The 13,407-nt window shown below is 44.2% G+C and overlaps 1 protein-coding gene across 8 annotated transcripts in view; it reads right to left on the reverse strand.

Moving 5' to 3' along the window:
* GPR161 (G protein-coupled receptor 161) overlaps window positions 1-8,099 on the reverse strand; it is a 49,082-nt gene extending 40,983 nt beyond the window's left edge. Inside the window, exons 1-3 of one of the 8 annotated variants that reach the window (XM_081226459.1) lie at window positions 6,879-7,101; window positions 5,557-5,681; window positions 4,550-4,596 (exon numbers count right to left, since the gene is read on the reverse strand). The gene's annotated coding sequence lies outside the window, so the exon portion shown is untranslated. Of the gene's footprint in view, window positions 1-1,772; window positions 1,848-4,549; window positions 4,597-5,556; window positions 5,682-6,878; window positions 7,102-7,383; window positions 7,804-7,851; window positions 7,905-8,058 lie in introns of those variants that run through there. The other 7 variants (XM_081226464.1, XM_081226463.1, XM_081226458.1 and 4 more) reach the window with 7 other exon arrangements.
* Window positions 8,100-13,407: the final 5,308 nt, after the last annotated feature.

Below are 13,407 nucleotides of genomic sequence, written 5' to 3' on the forward strand. Positions count from 1 at the left end.
CTAATTGGTTTTACCCTTAATTATTTGTTTTACTCATTATCCTCATAGAGCCCAGCAAACTAATTAAGCTCATATTGTTAAAATTGAGAATAATATTTTTAAATGGCTTAAAGTGGTATTCCTTCTGAATACATTTTTTTCTGATGACCATGTCTGAGACAGATGCCATCATCTACAGCCCTGAAGAACAGGGGATGTCCCCTCCCTCCCTGACCCCATTGCCACTCGTTCCTGGACACTGTTTACTTCCCCCTTCTCATTCCTCACTCAGCTACCCCCAAAAATGTTTAACGAATACCTATTTGGTCCCAAGCTCCACTTTGCAGCTGGGACACGGCACTGAACAAGACGCCAAAATCTCTCCTCTCCTGGAGCTTACGTTCAGGGTGCAGGGGACACAGACAGCAAACAAATAAATAATAAACAGTAGCAACTTGTGGTTATAAGATTAATACTAGGGATGTAATGTCCAACATAATAAATATAATGAACACAGCCATATGAAAATTGTTGAGAGTAAATCCTAAGAGTTCTCATCACAAAGAAAAACATTTTTTTCCTATTTATTTTGAATCATATGAGATGATGTATGTTCACTAAACTTACTGTGATAATTATTTCATGATGCATGTAAGTCAAATCATTATGCTGTACACCTTAAAGTTGTACAGTGCTGTATGTCAACTGTATGTCAATCAATCTGGAAAAAATATGAAAAGAAAGAAATAACCTGATAAAATAAATTAAAATCTAAAAAAATAGACAATAAATAGGTAAAATAATTCCAGAGAGTGGTGGGTGCTATGAAGATAAGTAAAACAGGGTAAAGAGGTGGGGGGAATGGGTGGGTGGGCTGGGAGTGAGGAGTCAGCAAAGTCTCTCCAAGGAGCTGACATTTGAGACCAAAAATGATGCAAGGGAATTTCAGGCCAGGGGAAGAGCCCTCGCAAAGGCCCTGAGCCAGAGTGACTTTGGCATGTCCAAGGAATAGCAATGAAGCTGGAGAGGAGTGAGGGAAGAGGAGAACGGCAGACATGGAGACGGTCAGCGGCTGGATTATGCAGGATGCTGTGGGCCGCGGTGAGGAGGGTGGATTAGAGTCCACATGGGATCGGAGGCCCCCGGAGTGATGCATCTGACTCATGTTAGAAGGGTTACTCTGCTCCTGGGTGAAGAAGGAACTGCAGGGATCAAGCATGGAGACGGAGACAGAGACACCAATCAGGAGGCTGCTGCTACAGCCCAGGTGAAAGATGAAGGCTTGGACCAGGGATGTGGTAATAGAGATGGTGAGAAGAGATCAAGTTCATTAATCCCCAACATTTGAGAGCTAAACGAGGCCTTAGAAGTAACTCCTTCTAATTGCGTTATTTTACAGATGATGAAACTTGAAGGTCCAAAGAGGTGAAGTGAGTTACACATAGTCACATACCTAATTACTGACAAACCCCAGTTTCCTGACTGTCATCATGACACCTCTGCCCTTACCTGGCCATCCCCAGGCCTGGGTGGGGAATGCAGAACACATGTAGGAATATGAACCCTCTAGAAAGTAGTCCCAGCCAAGTCTAAAATAAATGACTACCTTTGCTGAGGGCAAGGTCACCAATGATCTCCTAGCCGAATCCAATGGGTCCTTCCTTGGGGTCTCTCCAGCATCTGACACCTTTGACAACTTTCATTTTTTCCTGAGACTCCCTCTTCCCTTGGCTCCCCTGACCCGGCTCTCTCCTGCCTCTCCCCGCTTTGTTCCCTAGCAGCCTTATACCTACCTGGAATCATCCTGTCCTCTAAGTGTTACTGTTTCCCAAGATGCCATCTAGGGCACTACTTCTTCCTCTCATCTGCAGAGGAAATTAACTGTTTATTTCCCTTCCTTCTCTTCCCCTTGCTCTGTAGTTGCCCCTGAGTTTCCTCTGAAGAGTCATCCTTTTCCTCCTCTGAGCTCATGTGCCTTCATGGATGTGACACACCATCGACACCTGGTCAAGAGCACATTCCAAGTCCCTCTGACCAAATCAGTTTATGAGGCGTAACAGGACTGTTGCTGGGATAACTGGGAGAAAGACAGCTTCCCCCGTCCATTGGATCTGAACCTGCAGCTTCGCCTAGCCATCACGCCCTCAGGAGAGCATGAGACAAGGGGAGGTAAGAAAACAAGTCCTGATGAATCATTTGAACCCTGAACCCCTGCCTGAAGCCAAATACACTCTTGAGCTTTTTAGTGATAAGAGCCAATAACTTTCCTTCTTGCTTACGCCAATTTGAACTGGATTTTCTACCACTTGCAGAAGAAGAGTCCTATTTGATACCTCATCTCTCTGTGTGCTCCCTCTCCGAACTCACTGAAACAATGATGACTCCAAAATCTCCATCTATAGCCTAGACAACTCTTGGGGGCTCCAGATTCATATCCACCCACCTAGTAGACGTTTTCCCCCATATGTCACACCCAGGCACCTCAGATATAACGTGCAAAATGGAATTCATCATCTCTGCTTCTATCATCTCAATATGCTATTCTTCATGTTTTTCTCTACCCTAGAAAAAAAATCACCACCCACCCAAATCACTCAAGACAGAACCTAGGACATCCTAGACCACTCTTGTCAGATAATCCTGATGGGGCTAAGGCCATGAATGACACTTTCTGTGTGACCTTGAGTAGAGTAATGGACATACCTGAGCTTTGGATTTTCATACAGAATTGCTAGGATTCAGTGAGGTAATGTATGTAGAGCAATAAATGTCGGTGGGTTCCATTCCCTATCACAGACATCTCGTGCACCACTAAATCCTAACTCAAAACTTCGTCCTCACTGTCACTACCCCAGCTCAGAGCCTCACCATCTTTCCCCCGAATGACAATCAGATGTTTCTGTCTCATCTTCTTGTCTTTGATCTCACCCTCACTCCAATTTGTCCTCCCCACTGCTACAAGACTGATCATCCCCTACACAAACCTAGTCATGCCATATCATTCTTTGGCATCTGCAGAATCTATTCTTTTACAGGACTCTCCACTTCAGCTATACTGAATAAATCACAGTTCTCCAAGTATGCACTGCTGTTCTCCAGTTCCATGACTTTGTACCTGACAATGGTTCCATTGTCCAGAATGCCCTTTCTCTCTCTATTCTCCCACCTGGAGAAGAGCTCATCCTTAAGACTTGGTGGAAAAAGTCACTGTAAAAATGGAAGGAAATAAACATGCTACACTGGCTAAAGAGGCTCACCGGCAAATTCAAACCTTGACCTCCCCAGTGTCAGAAAGGAGGGAAACTGAAGAAAAGTAAAAGATATAATTTTAAATATTTTTGGATGAAAAAAGCAAAGTAGGAATGGAGAGGAAAGAGAAAATTTAGGAAAATTTAATTTTGAGATAGAAGAGGACTTCCTAAATAAAACAGAAAACTTGAAGCCATAGAGAAAAGTCTTATAGATTTAACCACATAAAAATTAAACACTTCTGCACAATCAAAGGTACAATAAGCAAAGCTGGGAAGACAAAAAAGGCAAGATATTTGATTTATTAACAAGAAAAGGATTAAAATCCAAAATTTAGAAAAAGCCTCAAAATTTGATGAAATCACCAACAATTCAATGGAAAAACTGTTAAAGGATTTGTTGGGCAATTTGAGGGAGTGTAAATTCAGTAAGCTTTTTTTTTTGTTGTTGTTGTTGTTTTAAGGGTAGACCTGGAAGAATCTATCAGCGCTTAAGGTGCACATAAATTTGATATTGAATGGTCTCCAAGATATAGGTTAAATTTTTTAAATTCCATAAGCAGAATGGGGTATTTAGCATACTACCATATTTATTTTTTTAGAGGAAGAAAACAGAAGGTACATTTAATTGGCCTACAGATTCATGGACTGTCTCTAGAAGAATAGACAAGAACTGGCAAAATTAGTTGTACCCAAAAAGGGAAATAGAGGGCTAGGGTAGGAGGGAGGTGTTACCTTTTATAGCCTTTGAATGTCATTCTTTATGCATACTACCTATCTCCAAACAAGTAAACCTAAGTAATTAAACAAATTCAATCTCTTTTTCTGCACAGTCTCCAGATCCCAATACACACAGGGAATTCTGCTTAAATAAATGTTTCAAATATACATTCCCTTTGACCCACCAACTCCACTTCTAAGAGTAACTTTTATCCAGAAATACTCTACAAGTACACAGAGACTTATGTACAAGGATGTTCACTATAGAATTGTTTATAATAGATGAAGTTGGAAACAATCTAAAAGTCCCTCAGTAGGAGAATGTTTAAATGAGTTACAGTGAATCTGTACTATGAAATACTATGTAGCCATTAAAAAGAATGACGTATCTATGATATTGATATTGGAAGACATCCAAGTCTTACTGTTAAATCAAAAAAGTAAGTCACAGATCATATAATTATATATGATCCCCGTTTATGTATCTTTAAAGGTATATCCAATATACTAAGGTTGGTCCTAAAGTTGGAAATGCAAATAATATTTTTATCATGTTTTACAATATAACATCAATAAACTATATATTATATATTCATATTCACCTGTATTTCCAGACTTGGTGAGCATTTATTTCTGCATTGAAAAAGACCTAGAAAATAATACATGTACAGTGGTTACCTTTCAGATGGAGAGAGGGAGTTGAGGTGAGGTAGAGGGAACTTTATTTTCCTATATATTTTTATATTTTAAAAATCTTTTATAATAGCTATACTTTTGAAAAATTACTACATTCCTGGCATGCTTTCCATTATTTATCAAGGTCACAGGTTTGTAAGTGGCAGGGCTGGGTGCAGGCTAGCTGACTTCAGACTGTGCTCTTAATACGGTGTGGTCTTACCTGTTACTTGAGTATAAATCAAACACAAACCCAAATCAAATGCACCTCCAGGTTTTACCTCTGGCCACACTGAAAACTCCTTCCTTTATGCTCCCATCGTTCCCTGATCATATCTGCCATGAATGCCATCCTCTGCCCTGCTGTGCACATAAACTGGCCAGCAAAAGAGAAAACAACTAGTGTGAGCACTCTCTTGGTATAGGACTAGACTCACAGATGAGATTAGTACTGGCTGAATGAATGAAGTACTGAGTCATCAGGTCAATCCTTCTTCCAAACTCCAGGTAGCACAGAGCGCTATCTCCAACTTGGTTGATGTTTCTTGCTCTCCAAGCAAAACAGCAAGAAGACACCACGTCTCCCCTCCAGTCATGCTTTATTGTATCTCAGAAGGACAGCAAGTACTTCCTAAGGTTGCAAGCTGGCAGTCTGCAGGTCACAACCATACCGAACACCTAATTTGGTTGCCTGGCACATTTCGAAAAATGTTTTGAATTAGTTGCCAACTTTACAAACATGAAGCTTTCTTCCATGAAAGTTTGCAGCTTCCCCCCAAATTCAGATCAAGCAGTGTGCTGGAACCTTGGCCCACCTGCTCCTGTCTCTTTATGGGAAGGCATGCTCTACACACAGCCCCCCAGCACAGCCCTCCTCCTGCACGCAGGCTTCCTGACGGGCCCCAGCCGCAGAGTTTACATCACAGAACTGTACCTCCTTTGGCTGACGTTTAGATCAGTTCCAGCTCAGCCCATTCGGTCCTCCACAGAACTCAAACAACGAACGCCGCCCCGCTGATCACGCGGCCAGGCCTCGTTCCTGACCCCCGCTGCACAGGGCTGCAACACCAAGAGCATGATTTGACTACCTGAGGCTTGGACTTAGTTTCTAAATGCCAAGCAGGCCTCCTTGGGAAAAGTTCCTGTTCTTCCCATCACGGCGCTGCAGCAGTAGGGCAAAAGAACATCCTGAGCTCCAGGAGCCACCTGTGTGATGGAGCCCACGTGAGAAGCACTGCCAAGTCAAAAGACCTGAGTTCAGTCTGGGCTCCTTCCTTACTGAGCAGGGCACTTCCCTCTTGAGTCTCAGTTTCCTCACCTGTAAAACGAGCTCACACCATCTCACAGGGCTGTTACGTGAATGAGATTTTAAAGTGCATATAAAAGTGCTTGGAAGCATCTGAGAAGTATAAAATGAGTGGAGACTAAGACAGGAAAAGAGGGGCACTGTGGAAGAAGTGACTGAAATGGGTGGTTGGATCCCAGTTAAAGAGAGCTGGATGAAGAACCCCTGTCTGTACGATCTGAGGTACCTCCCACCTCCTCTCTCTGCTTTGGGGGCCTGGGAAAGGCCTTTCCTAACCTGTCTCGGCGGCCGCAGTAAGAGGGATGATGAGGGAAAGCCACCTAGTATTTCCCGACGCAGTAGCTCTCGGAAGCACATTTCCAGGTCCAGGTCACTGGGGAAGAAGAGGCTAGGCGGAATCTGCGCTGGCTGGATGGGGAGGGCGCACGGCGATGCCCATTCCACCGCCACCCCCCAGCCCCCCTCCCTCGCCTGGTGTTATCATTATCCCAATTGGATACATCAAGGAGCTGAAGTCCTTTCCCTCCAAAACCACACCACCTTCACAGGCAGGAGGATCAAATGACCCGCTCTTGAAAGCACTTTGCCGAACAGATGAAAGGTACAATAAAAAACAAAAATAGTCTCAAAGATGTGAGATAAAGTGATGCCAACACACCACTGTGTGGTTACTGGGGACCAGACCCTTCTGAAGCGCCCCAGAGCATCCCAGTTAACCAACAGACAATTCTCATCCCACATGCCTTTGTCAAAAGGTTGCACAGGAGTTAAGCTCTGGCCCAGAAGGCGGGCCAAGTGCCCCCAAAGCTAACCCAATCTCCCTCTCGAAGACCTGAGGAACAGGGACGCCTACCCGGCGGCGCTAAGGTGGGCCGAGCGACTTCTGGGCGCATCTTCCACCCTGCTCGAGAGACAGCGCCCTGAGCCCCGACAGAAAGGATGTAGCTCACCTGGTCCTCATGGATTTCAGCTGAGGGTCGAGGCCGCTTTGCCCCGCACACCTGTCCCGGAGCGGGGCGTAAATCCCCTCGGCCCGAGGAGGCACGATCCCTATCAGCTGGGTCGCGGGCCCGAACGGAGATCTTCCCTTTCCGGGGGTCTCAGAATGGGGCTTCGGGCGGCGCCGGAAAAGCGGGGCGGGCTAGTGGGAAGGGCCTCTCAGAAGCCCCTGGCCGCAGGGGAGGGGCGCGCCCCCAAGATCTTCCCACAAAGAGCCCCGGCTTCCCGAAGCAAGGCGGAGTGCGCCCAGGAGGACAGTTCCCTACCTCCAAGGGGTCGCGCAGAGAAGCAATGAGCCGTGGGGGCGGGGAGGCGTGGGGTAAGAGGACGCAGAGACCCCGCCGGGCCTGTGCCCTCGCGCCCTCCCGCCCCGCACAATGAACTCGGCCACGCTCCAAGCCTGCCAGCGCCCCCCTCCCCGCCCTTGCCCGCGCCCCCGCCCCCGCCGGCGCTTACCCGGGAGCCGACGCCGCGGCAGCTCAGGGCCCCGCCTGGCCGCCTCCCCGCCTCGGCCGCCGCCGCCGCTTCCTTCCTCCCGGCCGCGCTCGGGGACCGGAGGTTTCGGGTTTCACCCCACCGAGCCCCGCTTCGCTCCTCCCGCCGCCCCGCCACCAGCACGCGGACCCTGCCCGGGCGCAGGCCAAGTAACTTTGCGGCGCTCGCGCCCCTCCTCCGCCCGCGCCGCCCGCCCCTCCTCCGCCGTCCCGGCCCCTCCGCCCGCCGGCCACCCCAGTCCCCCCGCGCCCCGCACCGCCCCACCCGAGCCCCGCGCGCCGCCTCTCCTCCCCGCCCGGGCGCCGCCGCTTCCCATCCCTCACGCCCCTTTCTTCGCGTCTGCCCTCCCTCCCGGCCACTGTTCCATTTCTTCCCACGATCGGCCTCAGCTGCTGCTCTTTGTCTCGCTCCTACCCTCTCGGCTCGCACCACTGCTCTCCCGTAAACCTTTGTGGTCCCTCCTCGGGCCTTCCCCGATCCCGTTCCTCCGTCCCAGTTCCAGCCGTTGGGACGTCCCCTTTTCCATTTGTCTCTCCATCACCCTTATACTTTCGGATTCTTCCCGTAGGCTCCGCACAGTCCCGTTCTCCTCCTCCAGTCTCGCCGTGGACTCCTGGCATTGCCTTTCCTGCTCACCTTTCATTCACGTAGCCAACGTGCCTGAGCGTCTGCCTGGTGCCAGGCAGTGTCCTGCGCCCTGGGAATATCACAGTGAATCAACCCGCGAAGCCAGCCTTTGAGGAACCCACAACCCCTGGGAGTGGGAGGGTGGATGTAAACAGATCTCTACGGTGCTACTCTACTCTCCCTCTGAGCCAAAAGGCTGGGGAGCAGTAATTACCGTACACAGACCAGGGTGCTGCCAGTTCAGAGGACAGAACACTTCCTTCCCATATTGGTTTTTCTTCCCCCCTTCCTCACTACCCACGTTCTATACCAACCCTAGCCTCCTGCGTTTTCTGTGGAGCAGCCTCAATAAGGGGACAAAAAGTTGAAGCAAACAATAGAATTGCTTTAAAAACGAAGGGAGAGAAATGGGGCAGCAAAAGAATCGGGTAAGAAGTTATAAAGCCCAGTTCACCGAACTCCAGCAAAAACTGATGCTATGCCCAGAGCAGGATTCAAATTCCTCTGAAATCCATCTGCTTTGATAAATGCATTAGTTATTCCCTTGTCTACAGATTGGCACTGTGGGAGCTGCTTCCTTATTATTATTAGGACCCTGAGGTACCCTTTAGAATGATAATTTACTATCTAGCACCTGCCAAACACCCAGCTTGTCTTCAGGGACAAATGGGATAATGGGGACACAAAAAGTCAATGGATGCCTTAGTAGTCCTATGGGACAGATGCTCTATTTGGTCAAAAACTGGAAACTGAAACTCCTCTCAGAGTCTAGGTCACCAGCAAGCCAGATGACTGAAGGAGCTTGAAGCAGGCTGTTCTAGAGCATATTTTAGACTTTTATTCTGAAATCCCTGTTTATTTTTTAAACTTGCATTGACTCAGACACTGGCTAAGTAAGCTTTGTGACCCTGGGGGAGTTATTTAAACTTTCTGAATCTCAGCTTATTCATATATAAAATAGGCATACTCACACCTGCCTACTGTAGAGTTAAAAAGATGAAATGAGAGAATGTAAGTAAGTCACCCAATGCCATAGAGAACTAAACCCTTTTGAAAGCTGGTATTCAAGAAAGGTCTGGTAATATATGCCATAGACTGGCATGAGAGAATGAGAATCAAAAACAGTTATGGCTCTTTCATCTCCATATCCACCCATGAGGCAAGAGAGGTCCTTCCCAGACTTATTCTATTTCATTTTGAACTCTTCAATTGAAAACATTTTTTTTCTCCTGCTGCGTATTATCAAATATATTATTTATCACAAAGGCTTTTCTTCCCATAGCTCATAAGCTCAGAACTTGCTGTGCATTCAAGGATAGAAATTGTTGCCAACAAATGCATTTTTTCAATTGCACTCAAAATTTTTTTCTTCTTCTAAAGCTAGTCTTGAGCTGTGAGGAGTATTCAGTCAGACACAGAGAAAACACAGAAAAAATATTAATTATTTTACTATATATCACTCTATAGATGATACTGTATAGATGTCATCAATACTGCAGATGACAGTCGTGTGAAAACATGACATTGCTTTTGTGCAAGGATTAATTTTTTTAAACAAAAGATATATAATAATTTTCTTCTCCCAAATCAGTTTCATAAGCCACTTCCTTTGGGGTCACCCCCCAAAGACTTCTGAACTAAGATAATGCGAGGCCTCATCCAAATGAATCCGAAATGCTGGTTGAAGAATCTACACATGATAAGACATTGTTGATATAAAATATCTTTTCAATACAGCAGTTCACATAAAACTAGTCAAAGCAAAACTGGGAAGTATATTGCATGTTCCACATAGAATATTATTCCCTCACTCTTCACACACTGAATTCCTTTTACCCTTGACAACGCAGCTTAAATGTCCTCCCTGACCAATCTAAATGACATTTTCTAACCTCTGCTCTCTCTCAGATCCCCAATATAAAATATATTCCAATTTATTATATATATATCTTTTTTCTGTGTATTCGTTTATAGTATACCTCCACTTGTAGACATAAATTCTATGATAATAGGAACCCTATCTGTTTTATTTACCATTATAGGACCAGGGCCAAATGCAATAAAACATTTAAAATATATTAATGAAAAAATAAAAATAAAGTATATCTTCAGAGGCCTAAGGAGCCCTTGGAGGTTTCTTAGATACAACACCAAAAGCACAAGTGATTAAAGAGAAATTTGATATGTTGGATTTCATAAAAATCTAAAACTTTAGTGTTTCCTAGAACACCATCAAGAAAATGAAAAGACAACCCACAGAATGGGATAAATTATTTGCAAATCATATATCTGATAAAGGACATGTATCCAGAATATATAAAGAACTTCTACAACTCAATAATAAAAAGGTAAACAACTCATTTTTTAAATGGGTGAAGGATCTGAACATACATTTCTCTGAAGAAGATATATAAATGGTCAATAAGCACATGAAAAGCTACTGGACATCATTAGCCATTAGGAAAATGCATATCAAAACAACAAGCTTCCACCTTCCACCCATCAGGATGGCTATAATGAAAAATACAATAACAAGTATTGTGGAAGATTTGGAGAAATTTGAATACTTGTACACTGTTGGTGGGAATGTCAAATGATGCAACCACTTTAGAAAACAGTTTGACTGTTCCTCAAAATGTTAAACATAAAGTTACCGTATGACCCAGTAATTTCACTTCTAGATATCTAACCAAGAGAAATAAAAACATACACCCACACAAAAATCTGTTTATGAATGTTCATAGCAGCATTATTCATAATAGCCAAAAGGTAGAAACAACCTAAATGTCTGTCAATGGATGAATAGATAGACAAAATGTGGCCTACTCAATGGAATATTATTCAGCCATAACAAGGAAGGAAGTGCTGACACATACTACAACATGAATGGACCTTGGAAACATTATGTTAAATGAGAGAAGCTAGACACAAAAGGCCACATACTGTATGATTCCATTTATATGAAATATCTTGAATAGGTAAATCTAAAGAGAGAAAGAAAATTCGTGATTGCCTAGGGCTGGGGGTGGAGTGGTCTGCGAGTGATTGATAATGGGGTACAAGGTCTCTTTTAGAGATGATGAAAATGTTCTAAAATTTGATCATGTGATAGTTACACAACTGTGAATATATTAAAAAACAGTGGATTCTACATTTTAAATGGATGAACTTTATGGTATGTAAATTATGTCTCAATAAAGCTCTTTTAAAAATCAAAAGAATCCCTTGGGAAATTTGTTAAGCTGCTGAGTTTCAGGCTGCATTCCCAGAGAGAATGACTCTTCAGGAGTTGTGGGTAGCTGCTGTTTGCTGTTCAGCATCCATTCCCTTTCCTGCAGGCAGTGTACCCTTAAATTTCCTTCGGGAAACCATTGCTTCCCCCTGGGGGTCAGCCATGGGGTTTACATAGAATTGACCTCTCCTCCAGCTCCAGGATTGGACTCTGATTGTCAGCATCTCCCATCCTTCTCAACCACATAATTGGTTCAGGGGTGGAGACCAGTCAGATTGAAGCCTCAAGGACATTTTGCTGACAATGCTGGGTGGAACCAAAGCTTAGGAAACAGAGTACAGAAAGGTATGTGTTGGCTGTGAGAATAGGAGAATTTAGGCCCTGGCTGAAGTATTTGATCCTGGATGAAGCCTTCCCTGAAGTTGATGTACCCCTGGACCCATCAGTTTCAGGACCCAACAAATATTTTTTTAAGCTTATATGGGTTTATTTCTCTGTAACTTGGAACACAAAGCATCGAACTGAGTGGTTCTCAATATGACATTTTGGAAATCTGTGGGAACATTTGGGGGTTGTCACGATAATTAGAGGGCACTCCTGGCATTTAGTGGGTGGGGGCCAAGGATACTAGACATCTTGAAGTATGTGGGACTGTCCTAGGCAAAAAGAACGCTGTGACTTTTGAAGGACCCACAAAAAAAACTGTTTACCATTTTCTGAGTCTAGAATCAAACTATCTTAATCTGATCACAAAGGTGTTGTTTGCTTTGTTTTGCATGGTTCTGTTATACACCAGTTTGTTCAGGAATGCCATTACTGTGTAAACTGAGGGAAGAGTGTATTTTGATCTGTTCAGACTTCACCAAGATTTGTTCATCAGTTTGGAAAATCACTGTCACTTAAGGTATCAGATTTACCAATACAAGTTAGGTGACCAGGTCTGCATTTTTATATGTCATGTTCACAGTGATGCTATCTATGACTGCAAGTGTCTGACCACTTTATAGTGTCATCTAGTAGGGTTAACATATTGAAATGAGTATAATTTTGTTGTTTATTCATTCATTCATTCAACAACTGTTTTCTGAGTACCCACAATATGCCAGGAAACAAGAAAGAAATCCCTGCCTTCGTGGAGCTGATATTTGGATGGAGAAGACACAATAAAAAAGCAAAATATATTCTATTTTAGGTAGTGATAAGTACTAAGAAAAATAATAAAGCTGAGAAGGGAAGATGAAGTCTCAGAAGTAGGGATGGGGCTTGAATAGGGTAGTCACAGAGAACTTCCCTGAGAAGGTATCTTTTGAGAAAAGACTTGAAGGAAGTGAGGGAGTCAGCCAAGTAGACATCTGGGGAAGAGAGTTTTGGGCATGGAGAAGAGCCAGTGCAAAGGCCCGGAGGAGACAACATCCTTAGGTTGTTAAAGGGACAGTGAGACAAGTGTGGCTTGAGAAGCATGAATAAGAGGTAGAGAAATAGAATCTGAGTTCAGAGAGGAAACAGGAGGCCAGATGTCTTACAGATCCTTTGGCTTTTCTCTGGGTGAGAAAAGTTATAGATAGAAATGTGAATTAATCACTCATTATGATTATTAACATCAAGAGTATCATTTTGAAGTTTCAAAATTCCATATGTAAGTAGATTATGTTATTATAAATTTCATTTCAGGATACTAAAATGTTGTTATCAAATATTTGTTCTTTGTTTAAAAGGGTATGTTAGACTTGAGAATTGTTCCACTAACTAATATGGCAGGTCTGGGAGGCACTCTAGGATTCTGCATCTTGTCACATACCCCCAGGTGATCGTGATGCACATGGCCGGGACCCATTAGTTGGAGAACAAGCCTTCAAACCTCCAGCTCAGTTCTTTCTTCTTTTGTGATATCTTGTACGTAAGCAGTTTTCTCTTCTGCCTTTGCATTGTGCATGCTTCCAGAACATGTTGGAGGAATCTTACAAAAGAAGACATGGACACAATATGACTGAAAAAATAGCTCTAGAAAACTGAAAACCAGGAAAGGAAGAGGGAGCAAGTGTTCCCACAAGCCGGTCTCTTGGGGGTGGGTTTTACTCTGGGTTGTGTCAACCTGTGAGTGAAGCCATCCATGATTCTATGGGCTG

Source organism: Mesoplodon bidens, assembly GCF_964165515.1.
Source record: "Mesoplodon bidens genome assembly, chromosome: 2".
NCBI lineage: Eukaryota > Metazoa > Chordata > Mammalia > Artiodactyla > Ziphiidae > Mesoplodon > Mesoplodon bidens.